Source organism: Fistularia commersonii, chromosome 1 (genome assembly GCF_037954325.1).
Source record: "Fistularia commersonii isolate RoL2024-O1a breed Wild chromosome 1, RoL_Fcom_v1.0, whole genome shotgun sequence".
Lineage (NCBI taxonomy): Eukaryota > Metazoa > Chordata > Actinopteri > Syngnathiformes > Fistulariidae > Fistularia > Fistularia commersonii.
This window is the reverse complement of record NC_141284.1, coordinates 26,032,949-26,050,504: the sequence shown is the minus strand read 5'-3', so window position 1 is coordinate 26,050,504 and position 17,556 is coordinate 26,032,949. Positions and strand designations below refer to the sequence as shown.

General features: G+C 46.9%; 1 long non-coding RNA gene across 2 annotated transcripts in view; it reads right to left on the bottom strand.

Moving 5' to 3' along the window:
- The window catches only part of LOC147237976 (uncharacterized), a 72,629-nt gene that overhangs the window by 14,663 nt on the left and 40,410 nt on the right, over nt 1–17,556 (bottom strand). Inside the window, exons 6-10 of one of the 2 annotated variants that reach the window (XR_015106951.1) lie at nt 7,657–7,840; nt 7,059–7,228; nt 5,384–5,535; nt 5,212–5,288; nt 3,802–3,978 (exon numbers count right to left, since the gene is read on the bottom strand). This is a non-coding gene — a long non-coding RNA (uncharacterized LOC147237976). Of the gene's footprint in view, nt 1–3,801; nt 3,979–5,211; nt 5,536–7,058; nt 7,229–7,656; nt 7,841–17,556 lie in introns of both variants that reach the window. The other variant, XR_015106950.1, reaches the window with a different exon arrangement.

Here is a 17,556-nt window from a genome sequence, read left to right as displayed (position 1 = left end):
CTCAACTTTTTCACTTCCTTCAGACCACGACTCATATTTGGGCCTTCATCTTGTTCAGAATAATCTTTAGGACCAGAAGATGGAGTATTTTTACTTTTAAAATAAACTACTCACATGTAAAATGTAACTCCAAGTCAATCACACTCGCGTGAAATCGAACCGTCCACTTCGGAAGCAACACTAATTCATTTTCCACTACATGGCAACAGGTTCATTCACAACCTGTTGCCATGTAGTGGAAGAGCATTTAATTGTTCTGCTGCCTACATCGATAGACGTATGAAAACACATTTTTTGCGTTAAATGAATAATTTTTGGACCAAACAGGTGAAAGTAGACAGTGGTTCTGAAACACCGACTTAGACGACGCCAGCCGCCGTCATCGACGGAAACTTTCTCACACTTCATGCCTAAGTTGAATATTCCGTTCTTGTCCTAATGCACTTTTGGTCACGTTTATTCGGGTAATATTGCCGTCCAAACAAAAATTCGGGAAATTGATCACCGGCTGAGAAAAAGTCAATATAGTATTTGTACATTTGACTTCCCATGTGAAATGAGGTACCTGCTTTCGACACATTTTTAAGATCCAGCGAAATATGATTAGTGAGACCAAATGATATCATGACACTGAAACCATAATTTACAAAGTGATAATCAAGTGGCAAGAGGAGTAAGATAAATGAAGATTTCAGTGCTGCAAACTTTCTTCAATATATTCAGACCTGTTTTTCTGTTATATTGCCGCATGTCCAAGGGGCAAACTGACTCTCAAAACTCCTTTTTGACAGGACGGTCATTCTAAAGACTCTCTTTCCACTCAATGGAGGCGACTTAAGCAATTTATAGATGATGACGACTCAGTATAATAATAATAATAATAATAATGTCATCAGACCAAATGGGGTGCAGTTCTTAATGTCTCCACTAGATGTCGCTTGTGGTCTGTCTCTTCACCTACTGACGCTCAGACTGGGATCTCCAGTCCCCTGACTAGCACTGACACACACACACACACACACACAGACACAGACACACACACACACACACACACACACACACACGCTATGCATTCAAATACCAAACAGCAGCAGAGCCATGTATTTTCTGCTCTGTGCTGAGATCAAACAACAATCAAACCGGAGATGTTACACAATAGTATGATACTAACTCTTCGTGTCTACAAATACAAGGAGTACTCTGTATATAAAACATATGTATGGTGTTAAAAATCTACAGTATCGTGTTTCTGGGTGCAACAAGTTGCCTAGGGCTCATTTCCTGGTGCAGCGAAAAAAAAAAAAAAAGAAAGAAAAAAAGAAAAAAGAAGAAAGAAAACAAACAGTATGCGTCCTGAATAAGTGGAAATTACTTCAGCTGGAACGACGGCGGCCTGGTAGGTGAACTTCCCAGGCATTGTTGCAGTTGTCCTCAAATCACATTAGGGTTCTGTTTCCCTTCCTATCCAGCACGTTTGCGTTTCTCCAGAGGGACACCAAGGGCATTATTCAAGAAGGGGAGGGACCGGGGGGGATGATAGCAAGGTAAACACATGGATGAGAGGCTGTAAAATAAAAAAAAAAAAAAGAAAAGAAGAAAAGAACAGGAGTCTGCTAGAAACGGTGGTCATGAAAAGTGAGTCAACAAGCGAATGCAAGTTTGTTCATCGGCGTGAACCGATTAATGTGGAGAACATTCCCGAGACAAGCATCTACTCAGTTGCGTTTCCGCTTTTATTAAATTTTGGCGCTGTGACGCGTGCGTTGATGACGAGTTCAAAGACACAAATAAAATTGGATTACTTATAATAATGCGTGCCGGGACATATTTTTCGCCGAGGGGTTCCCGAACGCTGTGAAGGTGCGCGCATGTATATGCATGCGCCCGGGAAACACGCGCATTCCTAGCGAGGCCCGGCTCAGACGGTAGCAGTAAACCCAAACCTCGGTGGATTATGAGACACGTCCGCCGCGCAGAAACTCCGTGAAAAAAACTCCAAGTTTGCTGAAAGTCAGCTGACGAGCTTCAGGTGACAAAGTATAAACGGCGTGCTGATTCGATTTCGGGCGGCCTGTGTTTCGCCCGTCTTAATGCTGCAAAAACACAAGCGCCTTTGAGACTCCGTTACCTCTTACATACAAATCTGGACGCTATCAGTGTCGTGTTTCTTGAAAAGTAACACACGGATAGCCTGGGGAGACTCGGCGTCACTTAGCGTTAGCCACGGCATTGGACCGCATTAGTAACGCACAGCTAGCTGCATCAGATCATTTAAATGTGACGGTAAACTCTGACACCGCCTTCGGCGGCGACAAATGTTGTGACCGTGCAATTCATTTCTTGTTTTCTCAAATAATGTAACGCGCGATAGTGACCTTGTATCTTCCCCAGAGTCCCTGGGCTCTCATTTGGCACGTTCCTCTCGGGTGGCCTGATCTACTGCGGCGATTCCGATCATTGTCTTCGCACTGGCCCAACACCGAAAGTGTCATGAGGCGACTCTGTGGGGATCTGGTGGCGTATAAATATAATCTGACTTGATTTGACTTGACAAAGAAACAGTGGACAAAGAGGTCCACCACTTGGAACCGTTAGCCCGGAGCGGGTGGCGTTTTGTCCGCTTGCTGCCCGTGTCGAAGAAGCAGGTGTAGAAAGCCGGACGGCAAAAGTCGTGGACTTGTTTCGCCGTCTTAATTTGGCGCTTGGGACGTCTCCCGTCTTTTTGCGGCAGGGGTAACCATATTTGGATGAAACTTTTTGGACCTAGACCACGGAAGCGTCAAGAGAACTAAGGTGACGATGGAGTGACGATAGCCGGGGTCTTCTTGCTGTGTAAAAAGATGGAACGTGAAGCCAAAAAACCTCCACAGACTTCTTGTTTAGGCGACTCCAATGGAGGTGAGACGATTCAACCTTGCCACGGTGGCAATGAGAACCCGGCCCCCCTCTTGAGTTCTTGCCTGACGCTCGGTGCAACCACCGGCATGGCCGCCGGTGGTCGGACGATCACGATGCGAAACCCGGCGCTCTATCGTCCATTCTCCGTCACGGTGACGTGATGCAAACTCACCTTGAAAGCTGGTATTAAAGGCCGAGGCCATAAAGGCACTCAGAAAATCAATAAACCCGAGCGGAGGTGGTGTAATTCTCTCTTAAACGTCTGTGTGTTAAAGCAAACCCACTCCGAGGGTCAAGCTCTGTCCGATCGATAATCAATAGAGTCAACAGGGGGAAAGTCCAAAGTACCGACCATCTGTTGATAGACGGATGGCGGAGGGCTTCGCGGGACGCCCTGATGTCTTCCCGTGAGTTCCCGCCTGATATGTTTTGCCGCTGAAAGTTTTTTTGAGCTTCCGCTCTCACGAACGAAGCGATGATCCCAGTGCTACTCCTGCTAATGCTAATGCTAACGGTACACCGGAGCGATCGGGCTACCGGTCGAACGTGCGGAAACATACGTCGCCCTTCTTTTCCAAATCGGGAAAAGTCGGGTCTTCGTTCACCGACCGGAGTCGTGTCGGAGGCGTGTTGTTTTCCCGCGCGCCCGCAGTCGGACGCTGTTTTGTAAAACAGGCCGGGTTATCTCCCGGCGTGGGGGTAAACACCACCCTGGCCGGGTTTAATCTCCCCTCCCCATCTTTTTTCCTTTTCTCTTCCCCTCCTGCTGAATGAAAGAGCATGTGGGCTCAGGTTGTAATTACAGTAATGAATGATTCTGGTCTACCTTTCCGCCCTCGTAACATGTTTTCTCACCCTCCCCTCCCCCTTTTCCGAACCTCCCCCGCCCCTCCGTGCCCTTACTGTCTCTGTTCCGCTGGATGTGGTTTGGCTGCTCCGGCCTCTTTGTTTTGAGTAAGGAGATCCCCTGTTTACGTGGAGGTGGTTGTCCCTGGGTGTTCTTCTTTAACCGCATTCTCTTTGATCCGCTCCTCCCACTCCTGCCTGGAGTTTGCCGGGGTGTGCGGCTGTCGGCGGGCACTGAAAACACAGAGGCGAGACTCTTCGGGTGATCTGCAGTGTAAGTGCGACGGGTTGCGCGGCTTTAAGAGGCGTAAAGGTGTAATAATACGGTGTTTGATGAGATTCTTGGTGTTTTCTGTGTGTGCGCGTGTGTGTGTGTGTGCACCTCAAGCAATGCTGGTGACGATACTAAGTCCATCCGTGCAGAAATGGAGGAGAAGAACCCACGAGCCCCCCCCTCCGGTAGTTTCCGAGCGGCAGATTACCATCTGACCGCATTCACGCGACAACGCCACCTCATAATCTACGCAAATCTTGATTTCTTGTATTGTCGCTTTCTTTCTGTGGCCGCATCATTAAACGGAGATGCTCCGGACGCCTTCTACCTCAGTTTTTATTTATGTTTTATATCGTTTTTAATCTAATCCGGCCCCTTCTCCGGAGAGGAGAGCGTTACTCAACCCTGCGTAGCAATCGAAACTCATCTTTGTTTCCTAATCCCGGACGACAGTCAACACTCGTCTCTTCCTGCAGAGATTAACATAGATTTTACTTTTTTATTCAAACCGCATTCAGCAGGTTCTTTTATTTTATTTTATTTTTTTAGAGAATACACTCCCATTCCTCTTGAGTCCCCGCATCAGGCAGTGCAAGGAGGAGCGTAAGGTGAAGAAGCTAGAAATATTACATTACATTACATTACATTGCATTTGGCAGACGCTTTTATCCAAAGCGACTTACAATAGAGGACATAAGGACTGCAAATAACACTTGCAAATACAAGATGCACAGGAAATATACAGAACAGAATGCTTGGGTTAGTGAGTTTTTTTTTTGACAAAGACATACACAAACGTATACACACACACACACACACTGAGATGAGATGAGAACAACTTCATTTATCCCGAAGGAAACTGTTGTGCCAGAGTTTCAAGTAAAAAAACATAACAGTAATAGATAATAGTAGAAAGGAGGAAGAATAAGAAATACAATGAAATATGAATTGTCTTAACTGTTAAAAACATAACAGTAATAGATAATAGTAGAAAGGAGGAAGAATAAGAAATACAATGAAATATGAATTGTCTTAACTGTTAACTGTAACTACAAAGATTGAAGATTCCCTGCGGCTGAGGGAAGAGGAATTAAAAAGTCTGCTAGCCTCTTCACTGCATGGCCTAACTTGGTGCCTCACCTGATCTGGGGCATCAGCGCAGTAAAAAAGTCCTGAAAGAGAAAAGTTTTTACCTGTTTCTTGAAGGTTGAGATCGATGATGCTCGTCTTGTTGCTTCCGGAAGTTTCTTCCACCACTGAGGTAGTAGAACTGAGAACAGTTTTACCTGAGATCGCTTAGAGCGAGCAAAAGGTACTGCTGGAAATAAATAGTGTTGATTTGATAAATCGGGAGGTGATTCTCACGAGAACTTTGTTTCCTCTTTCTGGAAAACAGGTCTGACGTCCGTTCATCTCTGTCCCGACACCTCCTCGCTTCCGGGCCGCGGCGCCGCATCACACATCAGACGGAGCTCAGGAGCCGAGGGGTCCTTCCTGGCCGATCCCGACATTGTAAACTCCCCCCCGGCAAAAACAACAGAGAGAGGAAAAATGCAATGAAACCCGGAGAGCGTGAACCCTGGTTCCACAGGCGGTTCACCCAGAGTTGAGTCGAGAGCACGGGGCGGCCGGTTAATTCCTTTTCTCTCCCTCAGCGGGCTCAGCTGACGGCGTAATCCTTCGCCATTACGCTTGAGGAAGGGTTAAAAAACGCGGTATACGAGCACGACGGAGCATTTAACTAACTCTAACTCCGGTAGATGTACGGGCGAGGGCGCATCGGTCGACGCCGACGATGTTTCGAGGTGGACGTGACGGTTGACGGCGGGTTCTAAGAGTCGCTGTCGCTGACAAGCCGGTGGCAAATCATCTGTCTGCAGCGACGCCCCGGAAATATCCGTTTTCCGAACCATCCGGCCGATATCCGCCCGGATTGCTGAAAATAAGATGCGGCTGGTTACTCTCTAAAGAAGGGGCGCATTTAAAGAGTCGAAAACTAGTAAAATAACTAGGAAATATATATAATGTGCATTGCATGTTTATTATATTACATTGCCAGTCGTTGTATACTTAGTACGCGGTACCCATGCACAGATACTACTGTTTTGGAGCAAATACTTGAACATTAATTCCTGAAAACCTTTTCCTCGACAGTGAAATGGCTAAGTTTTTAAGAGTCAGGTTCAGTTAAAGCAGGTTGCGACGAAAACATGAATCCGTGCAAGGATTTACGCCCTTCCAATACACCCGCGATGATGATGTTATTGTGCCGCAGCTCCTGTGTGTGCGTCGTCCCGTTTTAATTTCGCACACCCCTCGAGATGCACTAAATTTTGTCCGGCGCAGCTGCGCGGCGACAATAGGGGCCTTCTCCTCCGCTCTATTCTGTTGACGTCAATCATTTTTACTGCGATATAATGCCTCGGTCACACTTCTTTAACGTGTATTGTGTTACTTTATGTTTGCTGACGTTAACCAGATTTGTGCTGAAAAAAAAAAAAAAAAAAAAAAAAAAAAAAATGACATCACCCCCGGAGAGGGCGGGACGTTGCACGCGTCCACGGAGGAGACGCGGGAAGTGAGCCGCGAGCTCGGGCCTCCGTCGGCTCACACCCGACTGGTCCTTAAAATGAAACACCCCGCTAACGGAGCCGGTGTTTTTAATTAGCACTTGGAGCCGGCCGGCAGGAATGCTCCACCGGGGCGCAAAAATAATGAACCCACCTTCCCTCCATCCCGTGCCGCCTCACCCCCCGTAACCCACGGAAAGCCTCCGTCCTGTCCCCTCGGATCCCCGTCTGCAGCCCCTCTCCCAGCTCGGCGGCGGCGGCGGCGCGGGGAGAGGCATGTAAAATCTACCCCCCCCCGCTTTTGAGCACGCAACGGGCTCTGAAGAAAATAAATCTGTCCAGGTTCACGGTGAGTTCAGCCAAGCCGCAGCCAGAGGCTTTCTCCCCCCCCCGCCTCCCTCCGCCTCGGCTCCCCCACCCAGCCACCCACTCGCACCGGCTCTGAATCCCAGCGCTGTCCCCGTCCGTACCTCTCGCCGGCTCGCTCTGCCTCTTCCTCCCTCGTTCCTCCATCGAGGACGGACGCTCACCGTCGTGGCCTGATCTGGGGCAGAGAAGGTCGGCGGCGTGTGTCGCATCTGCTTCGGGGGCCCCGTGGGAGTCCCGGTCCCGGACCCGCGGCTGACACCCGGGGAGGTTCCTGCATTTCAAGCCACATGACAAAAGTAGTGTTTCAGTGAGTCGGTCCGGGGATGAAAGTTTTGTTTTTCCAGTTGCTTTTGAAGCCTGTTTCTGACATCTTGAAAAAAAAAAAAAAAAAACAGATTCTGGTTTTGATCTCCTTTCGCGTCGACGCGGCCGTTTTGAACTCGGTTCAAAAAAAAAAAAAAAAAAAAATCAGCGATGCCTTTTCATCGAAAAGTCGGATTCACGTCGAATTTATGATCCCGCGCAGGGGAAATACGTTCGCGGCGAAAATGAAAGCTCACTAAAACCCACAGTAACCATAGCCGTGATCACAGCCAAGACACATTCGGACTCATAAAAACGTGATATAATCGCAATGAAAACCGGTAACAATCATCACAAAATCAATACACTCTCATATAAAGTGTCCGGCTCAGCAACCTGTTGTTGAATTTGCAGAGGTCGTGTTGTGGAGGGAAAAGAAGTTCTCATGTCGACTTGTTTTGAGGTTTCCGAAGTTGGAGCGAGAGCCGATGACTGTCCCTTTTGAAGCGTTGCCCTACTTTTTATTTATTTTGTTTTTTTCCAGCCTTTCGGCAGATGAGTTCGGTGCAACTGCCGGCCTCTGTTGACGAAAAAAAAAAAAAAAAAAGAAAAATCAGAACAAGGATGAAAGAATAAAAATAAGAAAAAAAAAAATTAAAAAATAAAATATTTTTTTCTCTAATAATCTATCGTATGCTCTTGTTCTGTTGTGTTCGAAACCACAGCGTTTGTGTTTTTTTTGAGCCATTTTCTTGGGGGGGGGGGGGTCGGTTTTATATTTTTTGAGTTTGTTTGTTTTTATGTAATAAATCTGAGGCAGCGTCTTTCCCCTCATCACCCAAACTCACCCAGCGCTCATTATTCCCTCTCAGTTCGGAGCCTGTACAGCATCTTATTCAGAGCACGATATCCATCGCGCGGCAAACCAGAACGCAAAATCTTGCCTCTCCAAGTTTCCATCCACGTGTGTGATCTCTTTTATTTGGCTTTCAAACAATTGACTTATTTTCGGCGCTTTTCTCCGAGCAACGCCGCGATCATTCCCAAGTCCCGAGAAAAAAAAAAAAAAAAAGACTTGCACGCCAAATATGGCTCTTCCAGTGGACACCATATGACAATTTTGAGATGAGAAAAAAAAAAAGTTTGGAACTTGTGATATTTCTTCAAAATACTGTGTCATTTTAAAGTAAACAGATATTAGTTTTGAAGATAAATTTCCCGTCGGTCGGGCCGGGAATCGATGGCTTCCGTGTCATTGTAAAGGTGAAGAAATTAATTTTATCAGATAGCCAACTAGTTTACCCGCTTCAACCCTTGTAACGGAAAAGATGGAGAAAAGAACAAAAAAGACGATGATTACCGTGCATTCCAGGCTGCGCGGACAGAGGAATTTGCATTTGGATCTGCGGTATGACTAATATGCAATGATAGAATTGCATCGATGAAACGGTCAAATATGAAGCGGCACTTTGAACGAATCCATGTCGTGTTAAAAGTAAGAGATATTTAATTCATTATTAGAAATATTTGGCTTTTATGGCTCTCCCAGACAAAAAGGTTCCTGACCCCTGCATTATGATGTTATTACAAACTCAGAATCTGCATTTAATATTAAACGGCCAGTCGTTGTTGCTTTTTCGTTTTCTATATATTGCCAAAAAAAAGCCCAAACCTCAACGGCTTCTGAGGAATCAGACGAACCTGCTTGACTCCACTCCAAATGTTGTTACGATAACGCAGCTTATCTTGTAGTTCAACGATAGTTATCAGTCGGTAAACAAACCCACCCTCGTACAAAGGCTCCAGATGATCGGGGTCCGAAAAAAACCTTTAACAATCATTTTAATTTCGAATATTTGGAGAAAACCCAGAACGCGGATCTTATTCGGATTATCCGACGGTCGCTGCCGTCGGACGCACACGACGACGACGTTCACGAAGAGACGTTTAAGTCTCTAAAACGTGCTGAAATGACGCTGCGGCGGTTTAGCGCTTGAGACTGACAGGATGAGGCGACAGCGACCACCTCTAAGGCGTAAGTAGCGATTGCTCAATGGACGCATTATTACTAATGATTCTGTGATTCATGGGAACTTCGCTTTGTGTGTCCCTTAATTCAACCTGGAACCAGTTAAGAGTTTTTTTTTTTTCTTTGGAAAATATCTCCCAGGCCTCCGAACCTCAAAGCGGTCCTGAATAACTTATTCTGTAATTTCTTTTTCAGTGCTTCTGGCAAAGCGCCGCGCCACACCGGACCGGTTGAGCCAGAAGGGCAACGAGCGAGCGAGCGAGCGGCGGAGCCAACGCTCGCAGTTGGTTCGCGGCCGGCTACGGGTTTGAGCATTAACGCTGCCCATCCGGTGACTTTCCAATAAACAGCGTAAATAATCGCTAGGAGTCTCCGCTGCCAAATGAGAACTGTTTAATTCAGACCGAATGTTGCCGACTCCGCCGAGTCTTGAGTCGGTCCCAAATAAAGCTTGTTATCAGTGAGCCGTGTCGTCACATTGCTAAGCTCCTCTGCTTAGCGTGTTTTCAACAACAAACAAGGGAAACAAGTAGAGCAGAATAATCTGTGTGTAGAAAAAGTACACGGAAGTTTCATCACTTGAAAACAAACCATGTACGGTGATTTTTTCCCTGGGAAAATTATAAAACACTTTTCGACAGATTGGCTAACCGAGCTGTCCTCGGAGCCTAATGTTGTTTCAGTGATTCATTACGGAGATACGCCGCTGCGATCTGTGACATCTTTATGATACCTGTGATGAAATGAGGAGATACGTGCCCTTCTAAGTGTGTGTGTGTGTGTGTGTGTGTGTGTGTGTGCACGGAGGAAGAGACCCCCGCTCCTGCTAGATAGCTTAGCACAATAAATATCATCCATTGGAACTGGTAGCCCGGCTCTGTCAAAGCCATCAGGATTGTTTTTACGAACCCGCCGGGCGCGGCGGCCACAAACGACATCTCGATCGGCGGCAGAGGGTTCGCCTGCAGAAAAGATCAGCTCCACGAGGTGTTTAATCGCGTTAGCCGAGTAAAAACGGCGGTCAAGTGACGACGCTGTGTTTCGGGTTTTTCGCGAGACGTGAATCGAGGCAAAAGCAAGATTGCGAAATAATCGCCGGAAGCCTCGGGAGGAATTCGGGTGACTTGTAGAAAAGTTGTTTTTTTTTGCAGTTCCACCGCCTGCCCTCCATCACGGCGGGCTAACAAGCAGGAGGTGAGTCACCGGCGTGATAATGCAAACAAAGATAAAAGAAGGGCATCCGTTTTCTTAGCCGTCTACAGGAAATCACGGCCGACTGGACAGTCCCTCCGAGAGATAGCATCTTTTCTTAAAGGACGTTTACTCGGAACTTGGAAAATAAAAAGGGGTTACTCAATGCGTCCGCTCTCTGCCGATTGTCCGGCGTGATAATAAGGCAGGAAAATCTGCAGGAACGCTTCACCTTTACAGCTTTAACAGCGACGGCAAGCGACGGGACGGCTGCGGAAATCTGCCGAGCGACGTGCTGACCCTGTACGTTCGGTTCACGCCGTCAAAAAATTCACGCCGTCATCGCCGATTGATACATCGCCGAAAGCCGAGCGGGAGGCGGGGAGGGATCTTTCGGGGTCCCGTCCCCACGTCAGCGCAGAGATGCTGCGTCTGAGAGCAACCCGCTGCTGCTCTGTTTATAGCAGAAAGCATCTCCCCGGTGGATCTTGTCAGGCAACTTTGTGTTGACACTGCTAAGGCCTCTCCTCTCATGTAGCTGTTTATCAGAAATGGACAGATAGTTTTGAAAAGACAGCAGAGGAGGAGGAGGAGGAGGTCTGGTCACTGAGTACTTCCAGACCTCTAATGAAGACGGCTGTGAGGACACAGTGTTCGCCCTCACCCTGTAAACTTTGACCTGTGACACGGCGTAGCGCTGAGGCCAAAAAAAAAAAAAAAAAAAAAAAGGCTTCGGCAGGAGAGGGAACGGCTTCGTCCGACACGGCATCGCTCTTTTGCAGCTCTGCTGGACCGTAAAAAAAAATAAATCAAAAAAATTCAAACGGGGGAGAGAATATCAGCTTGCGGCAAAACAAGCGAGAAAACAAAGGCGTCATTGTGGCACGCAAAAAACCAAGCATGTGCACAATGCGTCCACATCACTCCGATATACAATACTCTTCATTCTTTCAAATAACTACACCTCTGTTTATACTTGTAGTACAAATTGTGTGAGTAATTGCAGGTAACCCCTCTTTGTCTGTCGTCAACCGCCCCGTCTCCTTATCTCAGAGCCTTAGACAAACCCCATTCCTCTGATATTATTCATGTCTCCTTGACAAGCGTCTGAGAGTAATGTGCAGCTCGCCGGTCCCTAATCCCTGGCCGAGGTGAGGGAGGACTCCGCGTTTATGCAGGGAGCGGTGGGAGTCTTAGATTACAACCCCCGCTGTAATTATACGGCCTCTTGACTGATAAATAGAGGTGAGGATGTGCATGTACGCGCTCGCGCAGACGTCGTGTAACCCGGCGCAGGAAATGTGAAAGTGGAGGAGTACAGTGCACGCAGGTCAGAGGTCAGGCTGGAAAGACTTGAATACCCTGAAAATATTGTCAAAACATGATACTGAGAGAAAATGTTACCTCATTTTACTCATAACATCCAGTGTTTACTGATTTTTTAAACCGAATTGGCAGCGAGTGCAGGATGGACGGATGGATTTCAAGGTATCTGTCTTGAGAAAAGTAAAAAAAGATAGGAATCGCTTCGAGAAAAACAAAAAACAGGTAAAAAAAAATTATCCTAAAATAACCTGGAGCAAAGACAAATTAGAAAAAAAAAATTGGGGAGGAATTTTTTGTCAGGTCAAAACAGTGCTAATTATTTATAATAAACCAACTCCATGTACTTCTTTGGTATTTGTGTCACGTTATATGATATCATGTTTTACACCGACTGAGTCAAAAGTGGCTTCGGAATATCGCAGCCCTTTTTTTTTTCCCCCCTTCTAATCTCGCCGCTGTAACCCGAAGCAGCCGAGAGCATCGGCTAATCCGCGGGGGTCGGACTTGACAAAACAATAAACCGGTCCCCGTCCAATCCCCTTCAAACGGCCGCTAATTTCATATTGCATCTTTGACCATGAATGCCCGACTGTGTTTGCTCTGCGCGCCCTCTGACCCCCGTCCTTCATCCCCGCGGACCTCTCCACGTCCCGCCGAGCCGAGCCCGGATTAGGCCGCCCCGCTCAACAGGACAAACTGCAGGCCCCCTAATCAGCTCATTCGGAGCAGATCAATGGCACTGATGACAAGAAGCCCGAGCTGAGACTGTGGGCCAAATGAGGGCAGAACAAAACACCCTTCTTTAACGACGGCCTCGGAGCAAATAACCCCTGGGTGAGGGGGGTCAGGGGTTGATGACCCGGGTGGGTGAGGCGGCGGAGGTGTCCGGCTGGGCCCGAGGAGAGGAGAGGGGGGTTTTTTGGGGGGGGGTCTCTTGTGTCCCTGCTGGTGGGCCAGCTGAACAAACAGCTGCGAACAAGGCCGGGCTTCAGTGTGCGGAGACACCACGCCACGCAGGCCTGACTTCAAAATCGCCAGTTCAGACCAGAGCCCGGACCCCGGACAGCGGGAGGACAGTGAGACGTATTCTTCCCCGAGAAAGAGAAAAAAAAAAAAAAAGGGAACGTCTGATAGGCGCGCGGAATGCACGTGCACGGTCGGATTCGCGCGCGGAGAGCTGCGAGTGGACGTCCCGGATGTAGAGTGCATAAGGATTTTTGCACATGAAGCAGGAACAGACACACACACACACACACACATGCGTGCATACGTGCAAATGCGCGCACACACACACACACACGAGCACGTCCTGGACGGATCACGCTAGCAAACTATTAGCATGGTCTGGCTGCAGTCGTCTCTGAGCAGGGGTGGAAAATAGTTCCTGTTTATTTGCCTTTACTTTCTCATGTTCCTCAGTCTTCCTTTTTTTAGCGCCGGCGATCAAATCTGACCAGTATGTTTCAACTACATTTATATTAACACTAAAATATATATATATTTTTTTAAATCCCCCACCATGCTTTCCCAAGCCGTCAAACTGCATCTCCAGAGTCCCTGCAAAGCGACGATCTTATGTTTGGAAAGCGCAATGGTTTTGCATTTATGGAAGCTGCAGTTCAGTCCAGAGGAAGTTTGAAGCAAACGCTTGGACGGTGCAGTGATCTCACCAAATACCGATGGTTAAAGAAAATATCCTGATAAATCCTGAAAGTTGGGTGTCGGTAATATTATGAAATGTCTCTGGAGGAGCTCGCTGGACTCACTTAAACTGTGATCGAAAAGAACGAAGGCCTTCCCACTGCCAAGAACACTATCCAGCGCTCATTGTTTTTTTTTTCTTCTGAAGACGATCTTGAATACTGTGGGAGTTCAAACTAGAACACTTAGTGCGCCAAAATTTAGAATTTGTATAAGTCCAAGACTGGATCGATGCTAAGTGTTTGTTACTGAAAATGACCTGATTGCACATATCAGGCGTGGCGCTAACAAAGCTAATACATTATTGCCTATAAAACAACACGAACCATCAAATTAATGGCACAAAAAAATAATTTCTCATAGCTCTTTCGCCAACTTTTCCAGAGAAAATGTAAGTGAAAACATTTTTCTACAGGCAAAAACTACCTTAAAACACGTGCTTGCAGGAAAAATAAAATTCCGTGCAGCATTAAAAGCTGAAAATGCATTAAAACTCAGCTTGCTGCTAGTCTGAGCTAGTCATCGGTCTTTCTTTACAGCCTCGCGCTCTCGGCACAGAAGAAGCACGGCTTTGCAATTCACATCCGTGGCGGTGCGTGAAATAGAACGGCGAGACGGCTCTAAAAGCGGCTAGATTTTCATGTGGGCCAAAGACAATTCATTCAGGGGCTGGATTTGGCCCGCGGGGGCCTTGAGTTTGAAACGTGTGGCGGAGAATACTTCGATTAAAATAGACAGTTAGTTAATTGCAGGACCCGTCCTGGAAATCCGCTACGTCAGGCTAGTTTGAATGTAAGCCAAACATTAACCAATTCATTTATTACCCTGGTCTTGAATTAACTTTAATTGGCCTTTTTAGTAGGAGCTAATTAATAAAAGGTTTCTGATTTAGGACTAGTGAAATGTGCCGCTACCAACAAGCTATTACATAACAGAAAGGAAAAAGCCTACACACACAAACACACAATGTCAAACTCCTTGAATTTTCCGTGTCTCAGTTCCTTTCTGGTCCTTCACAAAATAACACTCCTCTTTCTCCCCGTCCAAAAAAAAACCTCCGCCGTCGCTCCGGAAAAGCCGAGCGGCGTTGACACCGTCCCCGGGGTGGCGACCGCATTCCACATCAACACGGACATCTTATTCGCAACGTGCGAAAGCCTGCGATGGCGAAGGCTGGAAATGGCTATTTAAAAAAATTGGAGTACAGCTGTGGCTCTCAAAAGCTTGAGAAAAGAATTAAAACGGCAAGAAGTGACAGAGGATATCCAGATGAATCAGGCGAGGACATTCATTTTGACATTTCTTCGACTCCAAACAAAACACGGACAAGCCCTGATCAGTTCAGGTCAACTTCAGTCAGAATCCCAATTGTTTGCGCTCTAGTTCTGGCAAAACAGGGTCACAGGAAGATGTAAAGAGGGGTTTCGGTGGAAACGACCGCATGAAGTTGTACACACACAGACAGCCTTGTTTGCGGCGGTGCGGCGGGGGGTTCGGGGGGTTCGGGGGACTCGAGGGGCTCGGGGATACAAGCCCCTGATAATGAGTGGCACACATGAAAGGGTGGCTCCTCACGAGAAAACAAACTTCGGCAGCGCAGCCGTTGTTAGCGGGGCTGACCCTTGAGCCTCCCGGTGGGCACATTGTCCCTTCGATGGATCCTCTCCGACAGCCCGTCACTCAAACCAACTGTCCCGGTCCGCAGATCGGAGTCCGGAGCCGGCAACCCTCCGATGAGACTCCGGAATTTGGTGTGCAGCCATGTTTAGACATCAGCGCAGAAATGCTGAAGTGCAACTGCGAGACCGTAGCGGTCCGAAAAGTATTTGCAGGGTTAGACCGTGATTTATATCGTGTCTTAAAATGGTTCACATCAGAAGGTCAGTTCACACAAACAGCTAATAACACAGCAAGAGAGGCTTGTCTCATCTGTGGGATTGCACAACATGTTTGGGTCGGTCCAAGAAATACTGCTTATACAAATATCTTGGAAATGTCTAATGTGCTAAATTCCAAAGGTGGGTGCTTTAGAGCCCTGGTTGACATTTGGCAAAGCGTGGTGGTGAGTTGAATGGCAGATGGGCTTCTGGGTAGCAACAGGACAACAAGTACGGTCCCGGCAGTGAGCGTTAAGTTGGAAGGGGCCCAAAACGGCGCTCTGGGAAACACAGCTGGAGGCAAAAGAAGACGCCGCGCAGCAAACATCTTCGGACGGGTGAACCGACCGTGGCCGGAACGGATGACAGAAAAGCGCAGATGACATTTATGGAAGTTCAACTGTGATGGAGAACGCATTGTGAGATGTTGGCAAAGGAGGCATCTTCACAGCGCTGATAGCCACCAGGGGCAACACCGCCATTCATTAGGTTTAATAATAATAACAATAATTTATCCTTTATCAATTCCTCGTGGGGACATTTTTTCTCTGCAATTAAACCATCATGGATGAACCATGAGCAGTTAGGGGTTCAACATTTTGCTCAACAACACTTCGAAACACTAGGAGGAGCCGGGAAGCAAATATATTTATATTATAAATATACTTATTCTAAATCTATAATTCTTTATATTAATATTTAGAAATATATATATCGGCATATGACAGGGTGCCAAGAGAGGAGCTCTGGTGTTGTATGAGGAAGTCTGGAGTGGCAGAGAAGTATGTTAAACTGGTGCAGGACATGTATGCTAGCTGTGACACAGTGATACGGTGTGCTGTAGGGGTAACAGAGAAGTTGAAGGTGGAGCCATTGTTCGCAATGGTGATGGACAGGCTAACAGATGAGGTTAGACAGGAATCTCCATGGACTATGATGTTTGCAGATGACATTCAGTTTACACACACGTGTATTTACAAGTACATGTAGCGAATAAGCAGGGATTGTTGTACATTATAAAACATTTATTGCACGGAAGACGGAGAATATAAGTAGATTGAAAATAGGATTTCGGGTTAACCGAAGCAATAGTTGGTAGAAACGGTCGACTTGCTGATGTCGAGCGTAGTTTGCCGTGACAATGTGCAGGTGAACAATGTAAAGGAGGAGTTATATTGCATTTGTTGATAAAGAAGTTGAAGGTGGAGGTGGGACTCCATCAGGGATCAGCTCTGAGCCCCTTCTTGTTCGCAATGGTGATGGACAGGCTGACAGATGAGGTTAGACAGGAATCCCCATGGACCATGATGTTTGCGGATGACATTGCGATCTGGAGTGAGAGCAGAAAACAGGTAGAGGAAAATCTAGAGAGGTGGAGGTATGCTCTGGAAAGGAGAGGAATGAAAGTTAGTCGCAGCAAGACAGAATATATGTGTGTGAACGAGAGGAACTCGGGTGGAACGGTGAGGCTACAGGGAGTGGAGATCAAGAAGCTGGAGGATTTCAGGTATTCGGGGTCAACAGTCCAGAGCAACGGAGAGTGCGGGAAAAGAGGTGAAGAGACGAGTTCAAGAAGGTTGGAATGGGTGAAGAAAAGTGTCAGGGGTACTATGTGATAGAAGACTTTCAGCCAGAATAAAAGGAAAGGTGTACAAGACAGTGGTGAGACCAGCGATGATGTTTGGACTAGAAACTGTTCCAATGACCAAAAGACAGCAGGCAGAACTAGAGGTTGCAGAGATGAAGATGTTGAGGTTCTCTTTGGGAGTGACCAGGATGGAGAGGATCAGGAATGAGTCCATCAGAGGAACAGCACATGTTAGATGTTTTGGAGAGAAGGTCAGAGAAGCCAGACTGAGATGGTTGGGTCATGGACAGAGGAGGGATAGAGAATATATTGGTAGACGGATGCTGGAATTGGAGCTGCCAGGCAAGAGGTCTGGAGGAAGACCAAAGAGAAGATTTATGGACGTAGTGAGAGAGGATATGAAGGTAGTTGGGGTGAGAGAGGAAGTTGATTCGCTGTGGCGACCCCCCGAAGGGAAAAGCCGCAATAAGAAGAAGATATATATTTTAAATATATGAAATTAAGTATTGAATACATAAATTCAATATATTTTCATTTTGACAAATTACCATGTTTACGTATGACTAGTGTCATAGAGAGTTCTG